Source organism: Centruroides sculpturatus, unplaced genomic scaffold (genome assembly GCF_000671375.1).
Source record: "Centruroides sculpturatus isolate CEXI.00-Female unplaced genomic scaffold, Cexi_2.0 scaffold332, whole genome shotgun sequence".
In the NCBI taxonomy this organism is placed as follows: Eukaryota; Metazoa; Arthropoda; class Arachnida; order Scorpiones; family Buthidae; genus Centruroides; species Centruroides sculpturatus.
The window spans coordinates 599,399-608,473 of NW_019384524.1; the positions used below are offsets into that span (position 1 = coordinate 599,399).

General features: G+C 38.6%; 1 non-coding gene across 1 annotated transcript; it reads left to right on the forward strand.

Annotated features, from left to right (window-relative positions):
• The first annotated feature begins 648 nt into the window (after nucleotides 1–648).
• Trnal-uag lies at nucleotides 649–730 on the forward strand. The gene has a single exon. It is a non-coding gene; the product is annotated as a tRNA-Leu (tRNA).
• The last annotated feature ends 8,345 nt before the right edge of the window (nucleotides 731–9,075 follow it).

Here is a 9,075-nt window from a genome sequence, read left to right on the forward strand (position 1 = left end):
ATCCGGTGAGAAGACCTTAATGATTTATTTCTTCCAGCTTCTTTTTCCTCCTTTTCAGAATCGATTTACACTCCTCTTGCAGTCCTTGCTCGCGTGCCTGTCTCTGCACCGACCATTCCGGAACTTCTGGATATCTCTGTTCCAGGTAATCGATGACAGACGACGTGCTCTCATCGGGAATGATGACAATCACCCGTTTCTTGTCGGGTTCACCAGATTTCTCCTTCGCACCCTCCAGCACTTCTTTCGGACGCACGCGAATCACTCGAATTNTACCGACAAGTTGTCGGAATTGTAAAATATAAGGCAAAAATCTTGTATATATATGTTTAATTGTTTTCTATATTTTCAGTTATGTTTGTTAGCAAAGGATATTTAATTTTCTGAAAAGTAAAGAAAAGAAACGTTCTCTTTGTGGTGAGAAGCAGGACAAGGAAGACTGTGATTTTCGAATAGGAAAAATGATGACCATCTAATAAAAACAAAAATGTCAACTGATGTGATTATGAGCTAGTGTTGTTGGCCTGTTTAGCCTCACGTTGTTCACTGTTGTCTGCTGCCGTAGGCACGCACCGGGTTTTAGGAGAAAGGCCGAAACCTTCTTGCCTTCTTCTTAATTGATGCGGTATTTGTCGAACGCGATCGACCGGTAGGGTGGCCGAGCGGTCTAAGGCGCTGGTTTTAGGCACCAGTCTCTTCGGAGGCGCGGGTTCGAATCCCGCCCCTGCCAATGAGTTTTTGCGCAATGTTGAAACGCAAAGCTTTCTTTTTATCCTCCACCTTACTTGTACTATAACTTTTGCTCTTTTTCACGGTCATGTTTAACAAACGCTGATGCAAAGCGCGCAGAAACAGTTAGTCTGCAAACGATTCTGTTATTTCGGTTTTCCGCCGTAACGTGCAAAACTCGCATTTGCTTCAGAAATCTCTCCGATAACCTTCAATTCTAAGCGCGAATCGATTACAATAAACGCATTGAGCAAACGTAGCAATGTCAATAAAGAGGTTGCGGCTGACGTTTTTAACGCGAAAACGTGTACGTCGGACGTTCAGCGCCGCCTTCCTGTAAGCCTAGAAGTTTGACAATGGCGTTTAGAACGTCAAGAATGATTCTACTGTCGTTCCAAACAGGACTTCCTACTGTCGTCAAACTTCTAGGCTTACAGGAAGGCGGCGCTGAACGTCCGACGCACACGATTTCGCGTTAAAAACGTCGGCCGCAACCTCTCTATTGTTCGTTCATTTTTGTACGAATCGACAAAAAGCGACGATTTGATTTGCATACATCGACGCAAAACAACGTATTAACTGGCAGGGGTGTTAGTACCTAACAAAAAACACCTAAATCTACAAAGATCAGGGACTATAAATAATCGCAAAAACTACAGCAAAACGCCGAAAATACTCGAAACAATCGCATTCGAACAAAGCAACAAACAATTGTCGAAATTCTACTGCTGCGTCGCGACTCAATTTAATGCTAAAAATTTCGATTTCTGGGTTTCTGAGTCTGTCTTTCTGTAGAATCGGATCATTCTCCCTTTTGTCTGTAGTTTTTCACTCACGCCCACAGAGACGAGATGTAATCTATTTGGTTAGAGTTAAAATGTTCGAAGACTCTCGTAAACTAAGTCAATTCGACTTAAATTGAGCAATGGTAGAATATTCTGAAACTGTTGTTTCTATACTGATGTTGGGCTGCAATTTGAACCAATTGTAGATCTATAAATGCCACTTGATCTCGAGAACGCAGCTAGGTAGATGAAAGTAGAGATCAGATATGAAAAGATTAGGAGTTGATTGCATCGGAAAGTTCATACATAGTTAATCGAGGCCTCTTCTTTTGATTAACTATATATGAACTTTCGATGCAAGGCGGAACTCACGTTATTACCATTCAAAACATTTTCCCTGAAATTTCAGGAGTTAAATAGATGACAGGCACGACTCTATTGCTGACAGGAGAAATATGATGTACGGAGTCGAGACACTACAGTAGTAATTTGAAATGGACAACATATATTTTAAATTAAATAAATAAAGTCATCTATCTTCACGATTACAGCAAGGTAACACACATCTTGTGTTACAGTTACCATTTGTTTTCATCATTTTCATTATAATCTTCACTTCTATACTCCTTACAATAACTTAATGTATTATTTCATTGTATGTATCCATTTATTCCTTAATTCAATTGTAAATCACTCATATTTTGTATGTTTTTTTATAATCAACTTGTATGTATTGTACGCACGTTTACACCTATTCTATGTAATATTCTGTTTGTCAAATTAATAAATAAAAGGCCGAAGCCCATAATAACGCCTATGGTGCCTCCCATGCTTTCATTTAACATTTTCTCATCTCCCTTTCTTTCCACACCCTGCTCACATGCATTTTTCTTCTTTCAACTTCAAATAGTAAACCAGCCGTTCGATCATACGAATAGCTCCTCTCTCTCTTTAATCACATCTGCTACAACATTCTTTTCATTGTCATAGTCGGTGTGCATATAGTCTTGTCCATGTTTTGACCCACCTCTGTCCCTCCGGACCGCGTTACAGCGCTCCGGAACTCCTTTTGTTGTCATCGTTCTTGTCCTTGTTTTGACCCACCTCTGTCCCTCCGGACCGCGTTACAGCGCTCCGGAACTCCTTTCGTTGTCATAGTCGGTGTGTATATAGTCTTGTCCATGTTTTGACCCACCTCTGTCCCTCCGGACCGCGTTACAGCGCTCCGGAACTCCTTTNCAAACTTTTCTAGAAAAACTAAAATTTATTGTTGTGTATTAAATATTTTTTATTAATAAAAATATAAGATTTGTTTTAGTTTTTCACATTATTTAGTTTTGTTTTATTTATTGTTTTATATTTTTTGTGTGCTCTATTTCTTGTGAGAGAGGGAGGGGGCCCGGTAAGAAGAAAATGTCTAGGGCCCCAAAGTGGGTTAATCCGGCCCTGCTTAGATCGCTCGGCCACCCTACCGGTCGATCGCATTCGACAAATACCGCATCAATTAAGAAGAAGGCAAGAAGGTTTCAGCCTTTCTTTTAAAACCCGGTGAGTGCCTACGGCTGCAGACAACAGCAAACGTGAGGTTAAACAGGCCAGCAACACTAACTCATAATCACCTCAGCTGATATTTTTGCTTTTCATTAGATGGTCATCATTTTTCCTATTCGAAAATCACAGTCTTCCCTGTCTGCTATCTCAACACAAAGAGAACGTTTCTTTTATTTACCTTTCAGAAAATTAAATTTCCTTTTTTAACAAACATAACTGAAAATATAGAAAACAATTAAACATATATACAGTATACAAGATTTTTGCCTTATATTTTACAATTCCGACAACTTGTCGGTATTTAGTCAAAGGAAGGTTGCTTGTCTATCTAGCCTTAACGTTAGAATTTTCTTCAGAAAGGTCTTGAGTTCCTGAGTAAGATTTCTGTTTCGTATTAAGTTTTATAAGTCTGGGTTGGGTGTATTACAGAATTGCTGGTATAGTAAGAAAAGTTCAGTTCTTTCTCTCTCATCTGTGGCAGCCAAAGTGATTTAAATTCTGTTCTTCAGCGCAGTCGCAAGCTGCCAATTCTTTTTAGGTTCTCATTACTGTTGCAATGTCCAGTATATAACTGGCTGCTTATAAAGTCAACTGAAAGCCATAGTAAACGTCTTATTCGTTTTTAAATACTCCGCACGAAAGAACATATATCGTCCTTTATTAGTGTTCGACCATCTTTCTTGTTTCATTCTTTATTAGCATTTTAATGTTTAAAATTAGAATTTTTCTGTGTCTACTTTCTATAGTGTTTTACGCAGTGCGAAAGTACCACTAATAGATCTTTGAACGTTTATTTAAACTATTCTTAACATTTTATCTGGACGTGAAAACTTATTTTTTCTTTGGAATTGTGAATATTTTAATCTCAATCAAAATTTCATTTGCTCTAAATCTTAACCTTAACCTGTATTCGGCTGTATTCTACATTGAACAGTACAGTACATTACACGGTGGCAGATTATCACACATCAGAAAAATCCTCAAAAACGAAATTACAAAGACAGGTGTCTTTATAATTTCATTTATTAAAAACTTTTCAACTTTAATTATAAATTAGTCCAAAAATAAAATGTGCAGATATAATATTTAAACTTATGCACGTAGTCAATTAATATAAAGTTTAAAAGTTTTATTAAGTAAAAGTTTATACACACATTTAATTATTCAACACAATTATAATTGTGGCTTAGACATATGTTAACTGCGATATTTCCCTTTTGTTTTTATTCGGGTGTCCAGTGTCGACACGTACAGTACGTTGCAGGCGAAAATCCATTATTTTCCGATCAGAATTTCATCCTCAGTTGAGAGGTTTCAAACGACGGTGCTAAGTTGTCACCGTCGACTTTAATTAACTGAAGTGGAAGAACACGTCCCTCGTAAGCGATGACGAAGGACATGTATCATTCCAAAAATCGTCAGCAGGAAAGGGAAGACGCCAAACCGCCATCAAAATCGAATAAATGAAGTCGAATCCGGTTCATTAGGTCACAGCCAGGTAAAAGTCCAAATCCGGGTAAAAAATGTCACATTTGGGAAAAAAGTCACATCCGGTGAGAAGACCTTAATGATTTATTTCTTCCAGCTTCTTTTTCCTCTTTTTCAGAATCGATTTACACTCCTCTTCCAGTCCTTGCTCGCGTGCCTGTCTCTGCACCGACCATTCCGGAACTTCTGGATATCTCTGTTCCAGGTAATCGATGACAGACGACGTGCTCTCATCGGGAATGATGACAATCACCCGTTTCTTGTCGGGTTCACCAGATTTCTCCTTCGCACCCTCCAGCACTTCTTTCGGACGCACGCGAATCACTCGAATTGAAGAGGAAGACAATCCTGATGTCGAGGAGCTATCCTCTGCACTCTCTCCTCCAGAGGTATTCCAATTCTTCAACGCTTTGAAATTATCCATTCTGCAAGCGAAAAACAAACGAGCATTAAATATTGTAGAACGAGCGTTGAATTAAGACAATATTAAAAAATGAAATGAAAATTTAATAACATAAATACGATAGAAAATGGTGGTTTTAAGTATAAGAAAAATTCTAATCACAAATGAATGTAAAGTTGTAATGGAATAATAAACGAAAACGTTAAAATTCAATTATTATGTATTAAATATATTATAATAATAACAGTTCTATGTTTTATAAAAGTTTCTGTTGATTGTCATTAAAACTAATGAAAATATTCTAGAAGAAATTAATGACGAATAAACTCATTTAATCTAATTCATTAAAGGTCAGATTAATTATAATAATGCCATATGGGATGTAATGTGTACGCATATGTAATATACACAAAACGACAGAATTTATTATTCGAGTTTGCTTTAACAATTCGATTCGTTGACGAAAATTAACAATGAAAAGATTGAATGAACTTCAACAAAATAAGTCAAAAGACTCGATTCTTCTCTTTGAAGAAACCACACAAAGGTTGTTATCGAAATATTCGTTGTGGGAAAATTATCGCTGCTAACTGTGATTTAGTACCTAACAATCTTAAAAAAATACCTAAATCTTGAAAGATCAGGGACTAAACTTACCCCAAAAAATCGCCAAAAACTATAGCAAAACTCCGAAAATACTCGAAACAATCGCATTCGAACAAAGCAACAGACAATTGTCGAAATTCTATTGTTGCGTCGCGACTCAGTTTAATGCTAAAAATTTCGATTTCTGGATTTCTGAGTCTGTCTTTCTGTAGAAATGGATCATTCTGCTTTTTGTCTGTTGTTTTTCACTCACGCCCACAGAGACGAAATGTAATCCATTTTGTTACAGTTAAAATGTTCGAAGACGCTCGTAAACTAAGTCGATTCGACTTAAATTGAGCAATGGTAGAATTTTCTGGAACTATTGTTTCTATATTGATGTTGGGCTGCAATTTGAACCCATTGTAGATCTATAAATCCCACTATCTGACCATCCTTGATCTTGAGAACGCAGCTAGGTAGTTGAAAGTAGAGATCAGATATGAAAAGATTAGATGATAATTGCATCGGAAAGTTCATACATAGTTAATCGAGGACTTCTCTTTCGATTAACTATATATGAACTTTCGATGCAAGACGGAACTCACATTATTTCCATTCAAAACATTTCCCCTGAAATTTCAGCAGTTAAATAGATGACAGGCAGTTAAATAGGAGAAGTATGATGTATGGGGGCGAGACACTACAGTAGTAATTTGAGGTGGACAGTATATATTTTAAATTAAATAAATTAAGTCATCTATCTTCACGATTACAGCAAGATAACACACATCTTATGTTACCGTTATCATTTGTTTTCATCATTTTCATTATAACCTTCACTTCTATTCTCCTTACAATAACTTAATGTATTATTTCATTGTATCCATTTATTCCTTAATTCAATTGTAAATCACTTATATTTTATACGTTTTTTTATAATCAACTTGTATGTATTGTACGCACGTTTACACCTGTTCTATGAAATATTCTGTTTGTCAAATTAATAAATGAAAGGCCAAAGCCCATGATGACGCCGATGGTGCCTCCCATGCCTTCGTTTCACACTTTCTCATTTCCCTTTCTTTTCAAACACTGCTGACATGCATTTTTCTTCTTTCAACTTTAAACAGGGAAGAAGCCGTTGCGATCATACGGATAGCTCTTCTCTCTCTTTAATCACATCTGCTACAACATTTCTTTCCTTGTCATCGTCGGTGTGTATAAAGTCTTGTCCATGTTTTGACCCACCCCACCTCTGTCCCTCCGGACCGCGTCACAGCGCTCCGGAACCCTCCGGAACTCCTGTTGTTGTCATGGCCGGTGTGTATAGAGTCTAGAGTCTTGTCCATGTTTAGACCCACCTCTGTCCCTCCGGACCGCGTCACAGCGCTCCGGAACTCCTGTTGTTGTTGTCATCGTCGGTGTGTATAGAGTCTTGTCCATGTTTTGACCCACCTCTGTCCCTCCGGAACTCCTTTTGTTGTCATCGTCGGTGTGTATAGAGTCTTGTCCATGTTTTGACCCACCTCTGTCCCTCCGGACCGCGTCACAGCGCTCCGGAGTCTTGTCCATGTTTTGACCCACCTCTGTCCCTCCGGACCGCGTCACAGCGCTCCGGAACTCCTTTTGTTGTCATGGCCGGTGTGTATAGAGTCGTCTTGTCCATGTTTTGACCCACCTCTGTCCCTCCGGACCGCGTCACAGCGCTCCGGAACTCCTTTTGTTGTCATGGCCGGTGCGTATAGAGTCTTGTCCATGTTTTGACCCCCATGTTTTGACCCACCTCTGTCCCTCCGGACCGCGTCACAGCGCTCCGGAACTCCTTTTGTTGTCGTCGCCAATGTGTATAGAGTCTTGTCCATGTTTTGACCCACCTCTGTCCCGCCGGACCGCCTTACAGCGCTCCGGAACTCCTTCTGTTGTCATCGTCGGTGTGTATAAAGTCTTGTACAGGTTTTGACCCACCTCTGTCCCCCCGGACCGCGTTACAGCGCTCCGGGACTCCTTTCGTTGTCATCGCCGGTGTTTATTTAGTCTTGTGTGTGTATATAGTCTTGTCCGTGTTTTGACCCACCTCTGTCCCTCCGGACCGCGTTACAGCGCTCCGGAACTCCTTTCGTTGTCATGGTCGGTGTGTATATAGTCTTGTCCATGTTTTGACCCACCTCTGTCCCTCCGGACCGCGTTACAGCGCTCCGGAACTCCTTTCGTCGTCATCGTCGGGGTGTATAAAGTCTTGTCCGTGTTTTGACCCACCTCTGTCCCCCCGGACCGCGTTACAGCGCTCCGGAACTCCTTTCCTTGTCATCGTCGGTGTGTATAAAGTCTTGTTGTTTTGACCCACCTCTGTCCCTCCGGACCGCGTTACAGCGCTCCGGAACTCCTTTCTTTGTCATCGTCGGTGTGTATAAAGTTCTGTGCAGCAGTAGAAATTTTTTTGTTGTTCGGTGTATTTTAGTTTTTCAATGGCTGTATATTGATTAATTGTGTATTGTTTATAGTTTTTTGAATTATATTGGTTAAATTTTATTGTTATGTTATATTTTTAGAGTTGTAATTATTTTTATTTGTGTTCTTATCTTGTATGTATCATTTTTTGTATGATTGAATGTGTGTTTGTATTTGTGGTTCTTTTTATTAAAATAATATTTTTAACTGTGTACACTCACTCAGCACTTGTATGCAAATCAAAAACACAACACCTTAATTTGCTGAGAATAACTTTTAATGAAAAGCTAACGTTTTCAGCCAAATCTTTTGGCCATCATCAGGCTAAGTTTTTCGAATACAAACAAAATAGAACAAAAATTTGCAGTAGTGTGTTGGATAGGCAGAAAGAAATTAATAGAATATTACGTATTGCCAGATCTCTAGGGTATAGAGAGGATATGATAACAACATTGATCAGAAAATACAAAACAAATAAAACTAAAACGCAAAACGGCAATTTCTTCAAAATCACAAAGTTCACGTATGATAGAAAGAGAAAAGCCATCATGAAAGAAATCTCAGCCCGCAAAGAGTCAAGGTTAATTTTCAAGAGAGCTCATAATCTGTACAGATTATTAAGGAATGACAAAGACAGCATAGATAAAGAAAAAAAGAGCAGGTGTATACAAGATTCTATATGAAAATCGTGAACTAGACATTAATAAAAATTATATTGGTGTCACTAATAGAAGCTTAGGAGTCAGATTAAAAGAACACAAATACAATATCAGTAAGGGATCTAACGCCACAATACTATCGCAAATGGCTCAAGTTGAGGGCTCAATCGTCAAATGGGACGAAGCAAGTATTATTAAACCAGTACATTCACCAACTTTGGCGATTTGCGCAGAAAAGATTGAAATATACAGAAGCAGATTACATGATACATGCATTAATTCTAGGGATGCTGAAGGGTTGCCTTCCGCCTGGAAATACTTAATCAAGCGAATGGACAGATCTTAATGCCTTGTTTTTAGTGTTTTTTTGCATATCTTGCGGTTTATAGAATTTAGCATAATGTATTATTGTGTTACGTTTTTA